A 21,239-nucleotide genomic window follows, 5' to 3' on the forward strand; every position below is an offset into this window, starting at 1 on the left:
CCAGACCTATATGCTTCCTTCCCAAAAGGAGATAATGAACCAGTTCAGGTTTTTACAGCATCCTGACATGGTCATGGTCACTTATTACTGCAGCCCAATAAAATGAACCCTCCTCACAGAGATAAAACCTCAGTTACCATCAATCGAGTACAATTATTTTTCTGAAAAATGTGCACCCCACCCTATAATGAGAAAATTTTGGTCATGGTTTTAAGTTCTTCACCATTTAAAATGCTTGCACACAAACTTCAGCTTTCAGAGAAAACATTCAGTCATGAGTCACTGTGAAGACAATAATCAGGGTTGTTTTGCCTCAGCTGAAGGAACATTATGATCTGGAAAACAAATAATGGTACTCAAAAAATGTGAATCAGCAAGTCTGCTTGCAAAAACAAAGATATATTGGATCTGTGATTAACTTATTTGAGCTCTTCTGTAATATCGCCATCATTCAGAGCTGAAGGATGACTAGATAGACACTGTGCGGTGTAGTGCATATGGAGCAGGCAGCTCTCAGGTTTAGTCCCTAGTCCTAAATTAACCCATTTCAGCCAAGGGTTAAGATTCGGATGTTTGGACAGGTCTGAAGGGCACATTACAATGATTCACACAAAAAGTGGTACATTGCACCTTTGTCACCAAGAAGCCAACATTTGAACAGATGAAGCAGTAGCAGTCACCCTCATCAGATAACAAAGACCAAAGTGAAAATGAAGGAGTAGTAGAACAACAGGCAAGGGATTTTATGGGGTGGCGGAGTGACCCTATAAGTCCATCGGCTAGAAAATCGGGGGGCAACCCCGCCTCAGCCAGCGATGGAAGCCCCCAACTGGATTTCACATTCCTCAGGCAGTTAACTGCGTGCAGTGAGGGCTTCGGCCCTTTATGGGACAAGATCCTGCCTCCAAGAGCTGCCAGCCAGTCAGAGACTGGCAAATCTTCAGTCCCAGCAGTGCCACTGGGAGCGGTGGCCACTGCTGGTACTGCAGCAGGACCAGACCAGCCAGCATGGAGGAGGTTCCAAACAACAGGCAAGTTTGTGGGGCACACCAGTGCCAATCAGGCAAGCCCTAGTGAGGAGGGCCAGCAAAAAGTTGATAAAAAGGGAAAAAAATAGAATATGAGAGTAAATTAACCAGAAATATTGAAACAGATTGTAGGTACATAAAGAGGAAGCGAGTAGTTAAAGTAAATGTTGGCCACTTAAAAGCAGAGACAGAAGAAATTATCATGGGGAGTGAGGAAATGGCAGAGGCATAAAAGAAGACACAAGTTTCAGACTAGAAAAAGACAGTAATCTAGGGGCTAAAAAGTGAGGAAATTAAGGACATTAATATCAGCAGAGTTAAAGTGTTGGTGAAAGTTGAGAAAACAAAATCCAACAAATCCCCAGGATCTGTTGGTCTACACCCTGGAGTTCTAAAAGAGATAGCTGCAGAGATAGTGGAAGTTCTGGCTGTGAGTTTCCAAAATTCCTTAAATTCGGGAACAGTTCCATTTGATTGGGAATTGGTAAATGTTACACCACTTTTCGAGAAAGGAGGAAGCAAGGAAAAAGTGAACTGCAGGCCAGTTAGCCTAACATCAGTTGTTGGGAAAAGGCTGGAATCTATTATTAAGGAAGCCTTAACAATGTACTTAGAAAAGCATTGTATGATTGGACAAGGTGGTGGTGGTATAGTGGTATTGTCACTGGACTAGTGTTCCAGAGACCCAGGGTAACACTCTGGGGAACCTGGGTTTGAATCCCACCATAGTAGATGGTGAAATTTGAATTCAATAAAAATCTGGAATTAAAAGTCTGATGATGACCACAAAACCATTGCCAATTGTTGTAAGAACCCATTAATGTCCTCTAGGGAAGGAAATCTACTGTCCTTGTCTGGCCTACATGTGACTCCAGACCCACAACAATGTGGTTGACTCTTAAATGCCCTCTGAACAAGGGTAATTATGGATGGGCAATAAATACTGGCCTAGCCAGTGATGCCCACATCCCATGAATGAATTTTTAAAACGTCAATATGGGTTTACTAAAGGAAAATCCTGTTTGACAAATTTATTAGAGTTTTCTGAGAATGTAACTAGTAGGGTAGATAAAGGGAAACCATTAGATGTAGTATACCTGGATTTCCAAAAGGTATTCGATAAGATGCCACACAATAGATTGCTAGGCAAGATAAGGGCTCATGGAGTTGGGGGTAATATTTTATTATGGATAGAGGGTTGGTTGATCAATAGAAAGAAGAGAGTGAGCATAGAGGAGGCTTTTTCAAGTTGGCAGGCAGTGAATAGTGGAGTGCCACAAAGATCAGTGCTGAGCCCTCAGCTACTTACAGTCTATATTAATGACTCAAATGAAGAGACAGAGAGTAACGTATCTAGGTTTGCTAATGATATCAAATTTGGTGGGAAGGTAAGCTGTGGGGAGGACACAGAAAGGCTGCGAAGAGATATAGACAGGTTAGGTGAGCGGGCAACAAGATGACAGATGGAGTATAATGTAGGGAAGTGTGGTGTTATGCATTTTGGTCAAAAGGATAAAAAAGCAGAATATTTTTTAAAAGGTATGAAATTTGTAAATGTTGACATTCAGAGAGAATTGGGGGTGCTTGTTCAAGGAACATAAAAAGTTAGCATGCTGGTACAGCAAGCAATTAGGAAGGCAAATGGCATGTTGACCATTACTGCAAGGGGCTTGGAGTACAAGACTAAAGAAGTCTTGCTGCAGTTTAACAGGGCTTTGTGAGACTGCATCTGGAGTATTGTGTGCAGTTTTGGTCTCCACATTTAAGAAAGGATATACTTGCATTGGAGGCAGTACAGCAAAGGCTCACTAAATTGGTCCCTGAGATGAGAGATTTGTCCTATAACGAGAGGCTGAGTAAATTAAGCTTATATTCTCTGGAGTTTAGAAGAATGAGGTGATCTCATTGAAACCTACAAAATTCTGAAGGGACTTGATAGGATGGATGCTGCAAGATTGTTTCCATTGGTTGGGGAATCTAAAACACAGTGCACAGTCTCTGGATAAGGGGTCAATTGTTTAGGACTGAGATGGGAAGAAATTACTTCACTCAAAGAGTTGTGAGTCTTTGGAATTCTCTACCACAGAGGGTTGTGGATGCTCCATCATTGAATACATTTAAGGTCGGGATAGACAGATTTTTGGTCTATCAGGGAATTAAGGGAAATGGGGAGCGGGTGGGAAAATGGAGTTGAAGCCCAAGATCAGCTATGGTCGTATTGAATGGTGGAGCAGGCTCGACAAGCCATATGGTCTATTCCTGCTCCTATTTTTTGCGCTCTTGTTCTCGAGGGAAGAGGAAGGTTGATCGTGAGAGCAGCAGGGTGTCTCTCATGGGAAGGAAGGCCTTTTGCAGCTGGGATGGCCTCTACTGGGCTGCAGGATGCCCGATCAGGAGGTTTCCATTCAGAGCCTACAGGGAAGTCACCAGGGTAATACAAGCCGGCTCCCCACATGTCAAAGCGTCCACCCACATTGGGCAAAATATTAGTGGCACCAGGAAGAGATCTTTAAATGGCCTTAACTCGTCATTTGAGGGCCTCAATGAGCCTACGGGAGGCGGGCCATCCGCCCCCTTCCCTGAGTCTGATAAAATGTTAGCAGCAGTGGGAAAGGGATGGGCATGCTGTGCCTCACCATGCTACCAATATATTATGCTGCCCATGCCTCCCAGCATACACTCTGGGACCTCGTAAAATCCTGGCCGTAGAATCGTAGTATGGTTACAGCAAATAAAGAGACCATTCAGTCCAAATCCTCCTGTAGCTGCTTTACATCCTCCTCACATTAGACATTCCTGCCTAGCTTTGTATCATCCGCGAACTTGGAAGTCTTACATTTGGTCCCCACATCCAAATCACTGAAAAATGTTGTGAACACCTGGGGCTCAAGCGCTGATCCTTGTGGTACCCCACTAGTCACAGCCTGCCAGCCCGAGAGTGACCCGTTTATTCCTAATCTCTGTTTTCTGCCTGTTAGCCAATCCTTAATCCATGCCAGTATATTGCCTCCTATCCCATGCGCTTTTATTTCGCTAATCAACCTCCTGTGAAGGGCTTTATCAAAAGCCTTCTGAAAATCCAAATATACTATGTCCATCGACTCTCCTTTATCAATTCTGTTAGTAACATCCTCAAAAAACTCCAAGTTCATCAAACATGATTTCCCAGTTGCAAATCCATGCTGACTAAATCCAATCAGATTATCCAAATATCCATTTATCACATCTTTTAAAACAGATTCTAGCATTTTCCTTACTTTTGATGTAAGGTTAACAGGCCTGTAGTTCCCTGTTTTCTCTCTCCCTCCCTTCTTAAATCGTGGGGTGACATTTACTGCCTTCCAATCATCAGGAACCATTCCAGAATCTATGGAATTTTGGAAAATGATCACCAATGCATCTCTATAGCAACCTCTTTCAACACTCTAGGATGCAGAATATCAGATCCCAGGGACTTATCAACTTTCAGTCCCATTAATTTCTCCAATACAACCTTCTCGCTTATACTAATTCCCTTTAATTCCTCATTCTCCCTAGCCCCTTGGATCTCTAAATCTGGGAGATTTCCTGTATCTCCCCCAGTGAAAACAGACACAAACTAATCATTTAGCTTCTCTGCCATTTCCCATTATTCCCCATTATGAATTCCCCTGACTCTGCCTGTAATGGACCCACATTTGTCTTAGCAAAAGGCTTCCTTTTTACATAGCTATAGAAACTTTAACAGTCCATTTTCATATTTTTGCTAGATTGCATTCATATTCTATTCTCCCTTTCTTTACCAGTTTCTTGGTTTTCCCTTGCTGTATTCTAAAAGCCTCCCAATCCTTAGTTTACTACTACTTCTGGCAACTTTATACGCTTTTTCTTTTAATCTTATACAGTCCTTAACTTCTTTTGTCAGCCATGGTTGACTGACTTTTTTGGAGTTTTTGTACCTTGAAGCAATGTATAGGTGCTGTAAGCTATGTAATAGTTCTTTGAAGACTATCCATTGCCTATGTACAGTCATACCTTTTAATGTATTTTCCCAATCCACCTCAGCCAATTTGTCCCTCATGCCTTCATTATTTCCTTTATTCAACTTTAACACCCTTGCTTCAGAGTAAACTACCTCACTTTCAAACATAATGTAAAATTCTATCATCTTGTGGTCACTCATCCCTAAAGGTTATTTTACAACAAGATTATTAATTAGCCCTTTTTCATTACATAATACCAGATCTATAATAGCCTGTCCTCTCATCGGCTCCTCAACATACTGCCCTAGAAAACCATCCCTAACACACTCCAGAAACTTGTCATCCACAGCATTAGTCCTCAATTGGTTTACCCAGTCTTATGTAGATTGAAGTCACCCATGATTATTGTACTGCCCATGCTACATGCTTCTCCCATCTCCTGATTAACACCATGTCCCACATTACCACTACTGTTTGGTGGCCTATAAACAGCTCCAACCAATGTCTGCTGTTTCTTAGCTCCACCCAAACAGATTCCGATCTGAGATTCTTCCTTACTGATGCACTGATCGCATCCTTTATTATCAGCGCAACTCCACTTCCTTTCCCTTCTTGTCTGTCCTTCCTAAACATTGAATATCCTTGAATATTCAGTTCCCAGTCTTGGCCACCAAGCAGCCATGTTTCCATAATGATAATTATATCATACCCATTAACCTCCATTTGTGCCTTTAGATCATCTACCTTATTGCGAATGCTGTGCGCATTCAGGTTAACTTTGTCTTTTTCACATCATTCCGCATTCGAAGCATACTCAGTGCTCTGCTTTGTTTCTCCTGCCTTCTAGTCTCACTACTACTTCCTGTTACCAACTTTACTTCCTTCCAACCTGGGTCACCCCTCAGGCTCCCATCCCCCCTGACAAGCTAGTTTAAACCCACCCCAGCAGCACTAGCAAATCTCTCTGAGTATAGGACAGGACAAAGCAATCTGCTTGATTGTTACCACATCCACAAACATTCACTCCCTCCACCACCGACACACAGTAGCAGCAGTGTGTACCATCTACAAGATGCACTGCAGGAATTCACCAAGGCTCCTTTGACAACACCTTCCAAACCCACAACCTCTACCACCTAGAAGGACAAGGGCAGCAGATAGATGGGAACACCACCACCTGGAAGTCCCTCTCCAAGTCACTCACCATCCTGACTTGGAAATATATCACTGTTCCTTCACTGTCACTGGGTCAAAATCCTGGAACTCCCTTTCTAACAGCACTGTGGGTGCACCTACACCACATGGACTGCAGCGGTTCAAGAAGGCAGCTCACTGCCACCTTCTCAAGGGCAACTAGGGATGAGCAATAAATGCTGGCCCAGCCAGCGAAGCCCACATACCATAAATGAATAAAAAAATATCAATTCCAGTCCTATTATGATGTAACCCGTCTCGCTTGCGCAAGTCCCATCTGCCCCAGAACCGGTCCCAATGCCTCAGAAATCTGATGCCCTCCTTCCTACACCAGTTCTCCAGCCACATATTTAATCGATCAATCCTCCTATTCCTATGCTCAATAGTATATGGCATTTGGAGTAACCCTGAGATGACTGCTCTTGAAGTCCTGCTTTTTAATTTCCTTCCTAACTCCCTGAAATCTGCTTTCAGGACCTCATCCCTCTTCCCACCTATGTCGCTGGTACCAATGTGGACACGACTTCTGGCTGATCTCCCTCCCCCCGAAGGATGTCCTGCAGGTGCTCTGTGACATCCTTGGCCCTGGCACCAGGGAGGCAACACACCATCCTGGAGTCACGTTTACTGTCGCAGAAATGCCTGTCCAATCCCCTGACAATGGAATCCCCTATCACTATTGCCCATCCATTCTTCTTCCCCCCCTGTACAGCTGAGCCATCCATGGTGCCACAGGCTTGCGTCTGGCTGCGCTCCCCTGAGGAACCTTTGCCCTCGTCAGCATCCAAAATGCAAAACCGATTAGCAAGCCTAATAGCAAGCAGGATAGACTCAGGGGATTCCTGCACTACCTGCCTGGTTCTCTTAGGCTCCCAGGCGGTCACCCATTCGCTCTCTGGCTGTACGCTTCTCACCTGCAGTGTGACCACCTCCCTAAACATGCTATCCACGTAGTCCTCTGCCTCGCGGATGCACAACAGTGACTCCAGATGCCGCTCAAGTTCCGAAACCCGGAGCTCAACTTGTGCAGCTGGTGACGCTTCCTACAGATGTGTTTGTCAGGGACACATGGTACGTCCACAACTTCACACATAGCGCAGGATGTACACTCCACTTGGCCGAGCTCACCTGCCATCCCGTAACTCTAAAAATTGTTTTCTTTTTAATTAGAGTAGGTAGAATAAGTAGAATAAATTACTAGTAACTTAATTTTTACTACACTTACATTAACTTCATCGTACTTTGGTTTATTTTATTACTTTATTTCACTTTGACTTGATTTAACTTTACTTCTCTATTGCTAGTGTTCCTTACTGAAATCCAAGTAGCTACTTCTTTATAAATGATATGTTTTTCTGGTTTTAAGCTATTTAAACACACTCTCTAACAGCAGCTTCTCACCAACCAATGAACTTACAGGGTTCCTGTAAGATGTCACTCTTGGATTTTTTTTCAAACTCAACCCACTGCCCAAGGTGACCCTCGCAAGTCCAGCTGTCTCCGCTCCCGGAAGATGAGTGAAAGGCCCAAACCTCTCCCTTTATTTATTCGCTGCCCAAGTAGAGGTGTTCCTCGCTGGTCTCCGCTCCCGCCCCCGCCCCCATAGCCCTGCAAATGTTTTTTCTTTCTTCATTGGATTATCTAATTTCCTTTCAAATGCCACGATTGAACCTGCCTCCGCCATTCTCTCAGGCAGTGCATTCCAGATTCTAACCTTTCACCCCAGGAATCAGCCTAGTGAACCTTCTTTGAATTGTTTCCAATGCAGGTATACCCATCCTTAAGTATAGAGACTGAAACTGTACACAGTACTCTAGGTACAGTCTCACCAATGACCTGTCCAGTTGTCGCAAAAGATCCCTACTTTTATATTCCAACCCCCTTGTAATAAAGGCCAACATCCCATTTCTCTTCTAAGCTATTTGCTGTACCCACATGCTAACTTTTTGTAATTTTTGTAATTTTGTGATGCAAAGTACACATTTGGAACTTCAGCAATGCCCTCTGTCTCGTTGTGTAGGTTTCCTTTTGGCCCCTACGTGCCACCCCTCTTCTTAATACTCTTTTACCGTTTATATTCCTGTAGAAGACATTTGGATTCAGCCTGGTTCTCACTTGTATTAGCAACCTGAAGGCTGTCATATGTTCCTTTTCCTGCTTCATCTTTGTCTCTTTCCCCATCCGTGGACCTCTGGATTTATTTGACCTACCTTTCCCACTCATAGGAATGTACCTCAACTGCAGCCAAACTATCTCCTCTCTAAAGGCAGCTCATTGTTCAAATACAGTTTTGCCCTACGATCCCTGGTTCTAGTATAACCGAGTCAGACATGTTCTCATAACCCAGTATAATTGGCCTGCCTTCAATTAATTATTTTTACTTTAGATTGGCCTTACTCTTTTCCATAGTTAATCTAAACCTTTTGATAAAATGACCATTTCCCCCTTGCTGTCCCCCTACCGAGAACTGATCAACTTAACCCACCTCATTTCCAAGAAGCACATTCAGCAATGCCTCCTTTCTCATTGGCTGGAAACATACTGATCAAGAATCTTCTCCATAACACAATTCAGAAATGTTGCCTTTTTTCTTCTCTTTACACTATTATGACCCCATTAGCATGATTGAAGTTCCCCATTATCATTTCTCTATAGTGTCACAAAACTACCATATTTTTCATAATATTATTGTGGGGTATTGTAAAGTAGGCTTATGTTTGTGTGTGTGTGGATGGTTCTGTCTGTGTGGCTGATTTAATTGAATTAGAGTCAGATAGACTGCAAGGTTGAAATTAACAAAAGAGTTAGATCTAAAAAGGGTGTTTGAAATGCTAATGAGTGAGCTGGGATAAAGTCAGTAGATGGGGTGTGAATGAAAATTGAATTTTAAGCTAAGCGGAGAGGTGTTTGGTTTTCAAAGAAACATGATAAAGCTTTACAACTGACTGGATAAATAGGGCATATTGACAGAAAGATTTTTGTAGTATGAGAAAAGTAAATTCCAAAGACACATGGAAACAATGGGATTTACAGATTAAAGAGGAAGAAATATATTTAAAGAAGGATGGAAGGTTGTGTCAGGCTAGCCGTGTAAGATCTAAAAGATACACGATGTGAAACAGCCACTTTGCAGAGGTCTGCTGTTCCAGCAATCAAAGTTGTGATAAAAAGCCTTTGGGATTCCACTGTCGAGTGGGTGCTGTGGTAACCTTGCTGGATTTCCTCTTTACATTTAAAATCTATTTTGGATGGTTGCTTTAAGGGGGCGGTGGGGGGAGGGGGGTGTATAGTTGGGAGTCAGGCTAATTAAGAATTTTGGGATTTGTTATAATATCAAGAAACAGTGTTATTGTAATCTTGTGTATGTTTAATTCTTTTCTTTTGCTCATAAAAGTTTTAATTTAATTTTTAAAATCTCTAAAGGTGTTGGTGGACTCATTACTTCTGAATTCAATGCATAAACATTCTCGTCATAAATACAAACTGCAAAACCGTTGTGATAGCGTGGCCAAGTTTCCCTTATAGATTTGGTCAGCCTGGCAAATACCACCTGCCATGTCATAACAATAGCTCTTGCACCTCTCTGTAATTTTCCTGAAAATATGTTCCTCCACATCTTACCTAGTAGTTGGTGGCATGTAGAATATACCTAGTAGTATAATAGTACATCCATTACTTCTTAACCATATAGATCCTGTCCTTGACCCCTCCAGTACATCTTCTCACACCAGCACTGTAATATCCTCCTTAGTCAATACTGCCACCCCCTCCTCTTTTCTTCTTTCTATCTTTCTTAAACACTTTGTATCCAAGAATATTCAACTCCCAGTTCTGCTATTTTTTGAGCCAGGTCTCCACTATCATCCTATATTCCCTTGTGGCTCTTTGCATCTGCAACTCACTAAACCTACTTATTGCACTGTGTGCGTTCGCATACAAGTACTGTAAACCAATTTTAGACCTTGTTATATTCTCTCTTAGCCTGACCTCACTAAACAGCTTATTGTTTCTTACTCTGCTGCTATTTGTCTCACCTAATCCTTTGTGCACCTTGTTTCTCCTTTCTACTGCCACATCCATATTTCTATCCCTCTACCAGATTAAATTGTGGCAGCCTTCCATCTCATATGACAATGATTTGTGCTGTGGTGGTCAAGATTAACTTAAACAATCCCCAACAGCAATAGAAAAACACCCCATGACAATAATAGCCTCAGTTCTGTTGAGGTGCAACCCATCCAGCCTGTCCAGGCTCCATTGCCCTCAGAGCTGTTTCCAATATGCCAGGAACCTAAAGCATCCCTTCCTGCACCACCTCCCCAGCCACGTATACATGTGTGCTATCCCATTTCTGTACCTACTAGCACTTGACCTCAGAAGCAATCCAGAGATTACCCCCTTTGAGGTTTTGCTCATTAATCTCTTCCCTAACTCCCTAAAATCTGCTTGCTGGTCCTCATTAATGCCATTAATGCCATTGTCCCCTGGCTGTTCACCCTCCAGCTCAGAATGCTCTGCATCTGCTCACTCTGTGCTGAGCTGTTTAACTAAGGAGGCATTGCAACTAAGTCAGGTCATTCACAAACCCGGCAGTGGCCTTTTACAGTTAAAAAAGTCTCATCAGTTCATCTTTTTATTATGTTATTACAGTGCAGAGATGTCGTGCAGTCCTCATGAAATAGAAATTTAACAAACTTGTTTTATCTGAAAGATCTCCTATACACAATGGGGTGTGAATTGGAATAGAATTTGAAGATCCAAGCATCAGTATCCAATCGGATGTCCGTAGAGGAGAGAGGCATTGAAGAATCAGCATTTTTGGAGATGACTTGAGGCTCTATTAATTTATTTCCTTTGGATCTAACGGCTGTTTCTCTTTGTTGATCAGGACTGATATTCATATGTAAACAGCACTGGCTAATGCAAATGCAAAAGAATAACTAATGTAGTCAATAAAAATCTAATTCGAGCTTTTACTGTTACTGCACGTTTGATGGTAATCATGCCTTTCCAAGTCTAATGTCTGAATGCATTTTTTTACCTCTGCCCGAGTAACTGAAGTTACTGCAGCAGCGAAAACGACTGTCTATCACTCTAGACGCTATAAAGTGAACAAGTTTGTAAGGAAGACACTTCTGATGTAAAATACTCTTGGCCAAAGAAGAAAGAGTATTTTTTTTAAAAAACTCTTGCAATTAACTAATTTCTAACTGGGAGTAAATAATCACTTGCTTCCTTAACTTTTTAATCCACTAGAAAATCTTCACTGCCAACATTTCTGATGATGCTCTGTGTGATGACTGTCACTTTGAGACCAGTTCAACTGAATAGGGGGTCACGTGATTTGTTCAACCAATGTGTGGCTAGCATGGGGGAAATAAATTCTAGGGAGTGGTTTCATAGGAAAAAAAATGGTTGTATGAGGGGCTGGCTGGATACAAGCAGCCATGGAAGCTCTCGCGTAAATAAAGTTTGTTTTGTTTAGGCTAAGAAGCCTCCCAGAGCATGGTTCAACACCTTGTTCTTCAATTGGCTGATGGATTGGGCCTCTCTCCGCCACGGACATCCAATTGGATACTGATGCTTGGATATTCCGAACTGACCGCGATAATTCCATTTTATTCCATTACAGAGTCTCAGAGTCTAATTTTGGACTGTTCAGTGTCGCCAAGTCCCTTGGCCTTGGTTTACAATCACAACATTCTGTTACCATTTTTTCCTTTATGTTGGGTTATGGCCAACATTGGCAAGACAGTAAGCATTTCCCATTCCACATTATCCTGAGGGCATCGAGAAGCAGGTATGAAGTATGGGACAGGAGTCACACGCAGGCCAAACTGGGTCCAGGTGACAGGTTCCTTAAACAAAGGACAGCAACAAACATCTCACTGGGTGTTAGTTTAGTTTTTAAAAACCTTTTGTCCACAAAGTTGAAGTCCAAGCCAATGAGGGCAATAGTGAGGGCAACAACAACAACAATCTGTATTTATGTAGCACCCTTAGTGTTCCAAAATGCTTCACAGGAGCATTGTCAGACAGAATTTGGCACTGAGCCACAGCGAGATGGTGGAGTGGTGGTAATTTTCATTGGATCAGTAATCCAGAAGCCCAGGCTAATACCCTGGGGACATGGATTGAAATCCCACCCTGGCAGCTGGTGGAACCTAAATTCAAATAATAAATCTGGAATATAAAGCTAGTCTCAGTAATGGTGACCATTGATTGTTGTAAAAATCCATCTCGTTCAGAACAAATCTGCCATCCTTACCTGGTCTGGCCTACACGTGACTCCAGGCCCACATCAATGTGTTTGACTCTTAACTGCCCTCTGAAATGACTCAGCAAGCCACTCAATTCAAGGGCAATTTTTAAAAAAAAATTTGTTTGTGGAATTTGGTTATTGCTGGCTGGGCCAGCATTTATTGCCCATCCCTAATTGCCCTTGTTCAGAGAGCATTTCTTTAAGAGTCAACCACATTGCTGTGGGCCTGGGGGCACATGTAGACCAGGCCAGATGAGGACAGCAGATTTCCTTCCCTAAAGGGCGGTGAACCAGATGAGTTTTTACAGCAATGGCCATTATTAGACTTTTAGGCCAGGATTTTCCCCTTGGCGATTTGGGGGCGGGTCCCACTCGCCGAGGGGAAAATGATGCGGGATGACATCGGGAATAATCCCCGACGTCATCCCGGTCCATTTAAATCTTCAGGAAGGCGGGCGGACAGCGAAATCAGCTGTCCGCCGGCCGACCTGTCAATGGCCAATTAAGGCCACTGATGGGCTAATTAACCTTGTTAAAGACCCTGCCTGTCCAAGCTTAAGGCTGGCGGACAGGCCAGGAGCCAGATTATTCATGAAACTTCATCCACTGGCGGGATGAAGTTTCATGTCTGTTTTTTAAAAATTTAATAAAGTTTATGTGTTTCTTATTAACATGTCCCATCCCGTGTGACATTGTCACATGAGGTGGACATTTTAATAATTTTAATATTTCTCTATTTTTTGACTTTTCTTATCTGTCAGTAAACTCCCTGAGACAGGACTTTGCCTCAGGGAGCAATGCGCTCTTTCGTGCGCATGCGTGACAGACCGCACTTTGACAGATGGGGAATCCCACCCCCCCCCACCGCACAGGAAGCGCATAGCGCTCAAAATGGCGGCGGGCCCCGTTTCGGCGGTGGAGTTCGGCTGCCCGCATGCCGCCGAGCCGGTGGGGCCCGCCCGCCATCCGAGGGCAAAATTCTGCCCTTAATCTCAGATCTTTATTGAATTCAAATTCCACCATCTGCTGTGGTGGGATTTGAACCCAGATCATTACCCTGGGTCTGTGGATTACCAGTCCAGTGACAATACCACTACACCACCACCTCCCTCCAACTAGGAATTGGCAGCAAACGTTGGTCTTGTCAGCTACTCTCACATCTCATGAAAGAAGAAAAAAATCATACGGAGACTTTGTGGCAAGTTCTAATCAAGTCGAGCCGCAGGGATTGGGAACAGGAGCTGTTGCCACTCGGATGGGAATGTGGGGATTCAGTGGCAGCTAGTCAATTAACTGCTGGGACATGGAGGAGCCATCTTCTTAGGCAGCAGGAAGTATTGGCGCTATATTTAAAGAGGCTGCTAGCACTCTGTCACATCATTCCTCCCACTCTTTTGATGGAATATTTTCCTGTCCATTATCCAGGGGTGAGGGGTGAAAATGCCTGAGATAGATGGGAACACCACCGCCTGGAAGTTCCCCTCCAAGCCATTCACCATCCTGACTTGGAAATATATCACCGTTCCTTCACTGTCACTGGGTCAAAATCCTGGAACTCCCTCCCTAACAGCACTGTGGGTGTACATACACCACAGGGACTGCAGCGGTTCAAGAAGGCAGCTCACCACCATCTTCTCAAGGGCAGTGAGGGACGGGTAACAAATACTGGCCGAGTCAGCGATGCCCACATCCCGTGAAAGAATAAATAAAAAAAGAAATGCAATAACATTGATTAGAGGTTAAAAAAAAACTGTAACTTTATATTTACAATTAAGTGGTTACTGCTCTTTAGAAGTGCCTGCCCTGTCTTAATCTTGACGTCCTCCACAGTGCGACATTTCTTTTCACTGCATTTCTTGACCTTTTTTGAAGGGCCCGCTCGTCTTTCAGCAGCTTGTCATGGAATTCAGCACACTTCAGGTCAAAGTTCACTCACTGGGCAGACAGTGGTGTGGTGGCACTGGATTAGTATCCCAAAGCCCTAGCTGATGCCCTGGGAACCCAAGTTCAATCCCACCGCAGCAGCTGTTGGCAATTAAATTTAAATGAATAAACCTGGAATTGAGTGCCAGCCTCAGCAATGGGGACCATGCAACTATCATCAATTGTTGTCTAAACCCATTTGTTTCACTAATGTTCTCCCTCGTGGGAAGGAAATCTGCCATCCTTACCTGGCCAGGTCCAGCCTTGAATCCAGGCCCACAGCAATAAGCCTTAATAAATGGTCTGGTCACTCAGTTGTACCTATCTGCTACAGAACAGGCTGCTGGGTTTAAGAAGACAGCTCACCACTGCCTTCTCAAGGGCAATTAAGGATGGGCAACAAATCAGTAATGCCTGCACCCCATGAAAAGGTGAAAAAAATGCTCTTACAAACAAAATAGCCTTCATTGCAGAAACACTGAGACGTGATATTTCAGGTAACCAAGCTGCATTCATTATTGAGAAGATATATTCAACAGGGACTGTGGTGCCTGGCCCACACAAGATGAGAGGAAGCTAGCTAAAAATGTAAAAACTGATAGCAAGAAGTTCTACAGGTATTTAAACAGGAATAAAGTAGGTAAAGTGAGTTTTGGTCCTCTAGAGAGTGAGAATGGATAGTTAATAGTAGATAATAAGGAAAAAATGGATGAAATGAGCAAATATTTTGTTTCTGTCTTCAGTATAAAGGATACAAAAAACATTCTAGTAAAACTGTAAATCAGGAGGTAAAGGGGAGAGAGGAACTTGGTGAAATTACAATCACTAGGGAAGCAGTACTGAGGAAACTGATGGAGGTGTGGGCTGACAAGTTTCCGGGTCCAGATGGACTTCATCCTAGGGTCATAAAAGAAATGGCTAATGAGGTGGTAGATGCATTGGTATTAATCTTCTAAAATTCCCTAGATTCTGGAAAGGTTCCATCAGGCTGGAAAGTAGAAGGTATAACCCCTCTGTTCAAGAATGGAGAGAGGCAGAAAACAGGAAACTATAGGCCAGTTAGCTTGACATCTGTTGTGGGGAAGGTGCTAGAGTCAATCATTATAGAGGCTATAGCTGGGCACTTAGGAAGGCTCAAGGGAATCAGGAAGAGTCAGCATGGTTTTATGAAAGGGAAATCATGTTTAACCAATTTATTAGAGCTCTTTAAAGGAGTAACATGTGCAGTGGGTGAAGGGGAGCCTGTAGATGTGCTGTACTTGGATTTCCATAAGGCATTTGATAAGATGCCACATCAAAGGTTATTGTGGAAAATAAAAGCTCATGGTGTAGGGGGTAACATATTAGCATGGATAGAAGATTGACTGGCTGGCAGAGCATGACTGAGATGAGGGGAGCAAAGGCATGGTAGCTAAGTTTGTAGACAATACAAAGATAGGTAGGAAAATATGTTGTGAAGAAGACATAAGGAGTTTGCAGACAGATATGGGTAAGTTGAGTGAGTGGACAAAATCTGTCAGATGGAGTATAATGTGGGAAAATGTGAAGTTGTTCACTTTGGCAGGAAGAATAAAAAAGCAGAGTATCACTTAAACGGAGAACGACTGCAGGATTCTGAGGTGCAGAGGGATCTAGGTGTTCTCGTGCATGAGTCACAAAAAGTTAGTATCCGGGCAAGTAACAAGTAATTAAGAAGGCGAATGGAATGTTATCCTTTATTATGAGAGGAATTGAACACAAAAGTAAGGATGTTATGCTTCAGTTATACAGGGCACTGATGAGACCGCACCTCGAATACTATGTGCAGTTTTGGTCTCCTTATTTAAGGAAGGATGTAAATGTATTAGAGGCGGTTCAGAGTAGGTTCTTTTTTTATTCATTCACGGGATGTGGGCTTTGCTGGCTGCACCAGCATTTATTGCCCATCCCTATTTGCCCTTGAGAAGGAGGTGGTGAGCTGCCTTCTTGAACTGCTGCAATCCCTTGAGCCTGTTCCCCCATTCAATAAGATCATGGTTGATCTGTTTGTGTTTCGGTTCCACATTCCCATCTACCCCTGACAACCTTCCCATCTATCCCTTGCCTAACAAGAATCTATCTACCTCTGCCTTAAAAATATCCAGGTTTACTCGATTGATACCTGGAATGAGCAGGTTGTCTTATCAGGATAGGATGAACAGACTGGGCTTGTTTCCACTGGAGTTTAGAAGAGTGAGGGGTGACTTAATTAAAGTATATATGATCCTGAATGGCCTTGACAAGGTGGACGTGGAAAGGATGTTTCTTCTTGTGGGTGAGTCCAGAACAAGGGGGCACTGTTTTAAAATTAGGGGTCGCCCTTTTAGGACAGAGATGAAGAGAATTTTTTTCTCTCAAAGGTTGTGCAACTTTGGAACTCTCTGCCTCAGAAGGCAGTTGAGGCGGGGGTCACAGAATATTTTTAAGGCAGAGGTAGATAGATTCTTGTTAGGCTAGGGAGTCAAAGGTTATCGGGGTAGATGGGAATGTGGAACCGAAAAACAAACAGATCAACCATGATCTTCTTGAATGGGGCAACAGATTCAAGGGGCCTACTTCTACTCCTATTTCGTATGTTCGTATGAACTCAGCTGCCTTTGCCAGACATAAGTATTAAAAAAAGAATAATTTTATAGATTAGCCAGGATAATATATATATATTATAAAAATATAGAGTGAAGTCTTAGTCCCCAGACACCAGGCATGAGCCTCACATGGTGCAAATAAAATCCCAGGATCAAAGCCCAACACTATTGAAGAAAGCATTTAACTACCTTTGTTTTGAATGTGTGTAAAATAAACTAACCCTTTTAGTTCATCCTATCTCGGGTTTGCTGGGGGTCATTAATAGAGAATTGGATCACACCAAAACTGAGGGGTTGGGAAAATACGTCACCACTTATAAAGGGGAAATCGAAAATGAGAAAACACCTTTCTGTTTACGGACTGGCGGTGAGAGTAGAAATCAGGGCTGTCTAAATTAAACCCCTTGCTGTCCGTAACACTAGTTACCAAGCTGTCAGGTAAAACCTGGTGAACCACGGTGCCAGGCTAGAGGGGGAAGCTCCATGATGGTTATCCTGTGCCCACAAGAGGCCCACCCTAAGGTGTGAAGACCCCAACATTCGGCCCCAACGATGCCTCACTCCTTCGCTGGGGCCTTGCCAACTGAGCCCCAGCGAGACCCCAGACTCACCTTACATCCCAGCTCCAACACAAACCACCCTCCTCTAGGCCCTTCTGCAGTCCCAGCAGTGGCCACCATGCCCTGTGGCACAGCTGGAACATGAGAGCTGGCAGACCCAAAGTATCACTGCCCTATTCCAAAATTGGAAGAGATCGCACCAGCACTGGCTGGGGCAAACTTTTTCAGCAAGCTTGATGCAGGAATAGCTACTGGAATGTGAAGCTTGATGAGGAATCTTCAATGCTGACAACATTCAACACACCCTTTGGTCAGTACAAATTCCTGTATTTACCTTTTGGCTTTAAAGTGAACAGGATGTGTTCTAGCAGAAAATAGATGAGACATCCAAGCATGTAGAGAGCAGTTGGTATAGCTGATGATATCCAGATCTACAGTGCAGATGAGAAGGATCATGACTACCCTTGACCTGAAGTGATGGAGAGAACCAGGAAAGCTGGGATCAAGCTAAATGCAGACAAATACATTATGAAAATAACAGAATGTCAGTTCTTTGGTATAGAATACACACCTGATGGAGTTAAGCCTCATCCTAAAAGAGTCACAGCTATCTCTGAGATGAAAGCTCCAAGACAAGAAAGAGCTGAGAAGTTTCCTTGGCTTGATCCAGTTCGTGAGTTCTTCCATACCTCACATGTCAGAACACACAGCAAACCTGATGAAAGAAGTTGTTGAGTACCAGTAGTCAGAGTCACACGAGAGGAGCTTCAACAAATCTAAAGAAGTGGTATGTGAGGAGACAAGTCTGTCATCCAACCACAGGAGAAGCCTATCACTCTGTAAGTAGATATTTCTACAATAGGACTGGAAGCAGCCTGAGAACAAGAGGGGAAACCAATAACGTTCATATCCAAAGCTCTAACATCAGCTGAGACCAGAAATGGGAACATATAGAGAGAGCTTTTGGCAGTCGTGTATGGGTGTGAGAAATTTCATCTGTATCCTTATGAGAGAAAGTTCATAGAGGAGAGTGATCATCGTCCACTGGATCAGACCTACAGGATAAATCTATTTAAAGGACCAGCAAGACTATAGAAGTTACCCTTGAAGCTTCAGAGTTACGAGTTCAGTCTGAAATACAAGCCAGAATGGCAGTACTGACCCATCAGAAATGGATGTGACAATGGAACCCAATCCACCTCCAGAGAATTTAAGGAATTCTCTGAACAATGTGGGTTCAACATCATCACCTCATCACCACCTTACCCAAAGGGACACAGATTTATGAAAGGCCAAGAGGCGAGGGAAAACCCAAACCTTGCCTTATTGTCACTCCAGTCTACACCTCTTAAGGCTGACGTGATTTTTTTGTTGAATGGAAGAAAGTATAAGATAATACTTCCTCCAAGTGACCAGGGGACGTAACACAATAACTTACTGACACAAAAGTAGAAGGTGGTCAACACTTCAACAAACATGCCAAATCCCTGCCTGAGCTGTTGAAAGGCTATACACGAACAGGATCCAGTCATAAAAACCGGGAACCCGGCAAAAGTTGTCGGTGAAGCTGAGCCTCCAAGGTCATTGAGACTGAAACTGCTAAACAAATAAGAAGGGAACAAAGTCCATATTCGACCTACATCTGAGCTGAAAAAGCAGAAAAGATCATCAACAACACCAGCAACATCACGAGCCAGTGAGACAACATTAGCAGCATCGGTAACAAGTGGGACAACATCAGCAGCATTGCTAACAAGCAGAGCACCATCAACAACGTCACTAGTAAGTGACAGAACATTAGCAACATCAGCAGCATTGCTAACAAGCAGAGCATCATCAACAATGTCACTAGTAAGTGACAGAACATTAGCAACATCAAGCACGGCTCCTATTAACACAAAGAACAACATACACAACATCGCCTGTGCAGCGTGCAAACTCAACCATAACAGCAATGAATGCCAATTCTACAAGATGGAGGCACATCCCACCACTTAAGCGATATTGTGAATAGTATTTTGAGAAAAGAAAACAAGCTATAACAGACTCTAAAGTTGCTCAATTATAAAATTATAAATTATAAAAATTATATTGTTAATCATCTTTAGTCTAGATAATTTTAAAAAATTGATGATTGGAACAGTTGTATTTATGTAAAGAGATTATTTTTTAAAAAGGAACATGGTATATTGTTATATTATTCACAAAGTGCTGGGAACTAATTGTTCTATGGATGTACATCCAGGTGCCACATTTACTGCTGAGCAAAAATGTATCAGCCCACTGGCCACACAGAGAGCAGCAAAAATACACTCGATGAAGTTCTGGCATTTGGAGCCTAAAAGTGTAATTATTTTGAACTTTTGAGAGCTAGAAGACACGACATTATTGCTTCAACCATCGGGCAGTTCATTCCAGATCATGGAAACTTGCTGTGTAAATAATTCTCCTCATCTCCCCTCTAGTCCCTTGCCGATTATCCATTCTAAGACCCCTGTTGCTGATTCTCTAGCTATTATTTGCTCTATCAAAACCCCTCATGATTTTGATTTATTAAATCTATTAAATCCCCCATTAACCTCTTGTTGTAAGAAGAACAATCCCAGTTTCTCTGGTCCCTCCACGTAACTGAAGACCCTCATACCTGGTACCATTCTACTAAGTCTCTTCTGCATTTTCTTCAAAGCCTTAACATCCACCTGAATGTGTGGCTCCCAGGATTGAACTCAATACCTCAACTGCAGCCTAACCAGTGATTTATAAAGGTCTGATGTAACTTCATTCGTTTTGTCCTTTGTGCCCCGGTTTTTAAACCCAATGATCATGTGTGCTTTTTAACAGCCTTTTAAACTATTCTTGCCACCTACAAAGATTTGTGTACAATCACTCCCGGCTCTCTCTTCGTTAAAATTTTTTGCTACGTCCCCATGAAGTCTGTTGCCATCCTCCTATTTTCTATATTTATAAGGAGACAATTCCCCCCTGTCGGGGTGGGGGTCGAGCGGGGGTGGGCGCGGGCGGGCGCAGACCTGATCGGCGCCCTCGATCGGGTCCGTGCAGCCATTTTACGTTGGCGGGCCAATTAAGGCCCACCCAGCGTGACGCGCGCCCAGAAGCGCTGTGCGCTCCCTGTGCGGGCTGCGGGGAAGGTCCCTGAGTCGGGAGTGTGCATGAAAGAGCGCAGAAATCTCCCTGAGGCACTGAGGTGCCTGAGGGAGATAGGTTTTAAGTTTTAAAAATTTTAATAAAGGAAAAAATTTGAGACATCTCCCCTCATGTGACAGTGTCACATGAGCTGGGATATTTCAATGAATTTTAATGAAAACATTTATTTAATTTATAAGCCCTTCATGAAACCTCATCCCAACAGTGGATGAGGCTCCATGAAAAATGCGAAGGCCGCCTGGGCTATTCGCCTGCCCGCCAACCTTAAGGTTGGACGGGCAGCTTTCTCACTAGCCTTAATTAGTCAGAGTAGAAATAGCGGGATATATCGGCTGAATACGTGGCTGAAGAGATGGTGTGAGGGGGAGGGTTTCAGATTCCTGGGACATTGGGACCGATTCTGGGGGAGGTGGGACCAGTACAAACTGGACAGGTTACACCTGGGCAGGAGTGGGACTGGTGTTCTAGGGGGAATAATTGCTAGAGTGGTTGGGGAGGGTTTGAACTAAAATGGCAGGGGGGTGGGAACCTATTGCAAGGAG

Source organism: Cetorhinus maximus, chromosome 1, assembly GCF_964194155.1.
Source record: "Cetorhinus maximus chromosome 1, sCetMax3.hap1.1, whole genome shotgun sequence".
Lineage (NCBI taxonomy): Eukaryota > Metazoa > Chordata > Chondrichthyes > Lamniformes > Cetorhinidae > Cetorhinus > Cetorhinus maximus.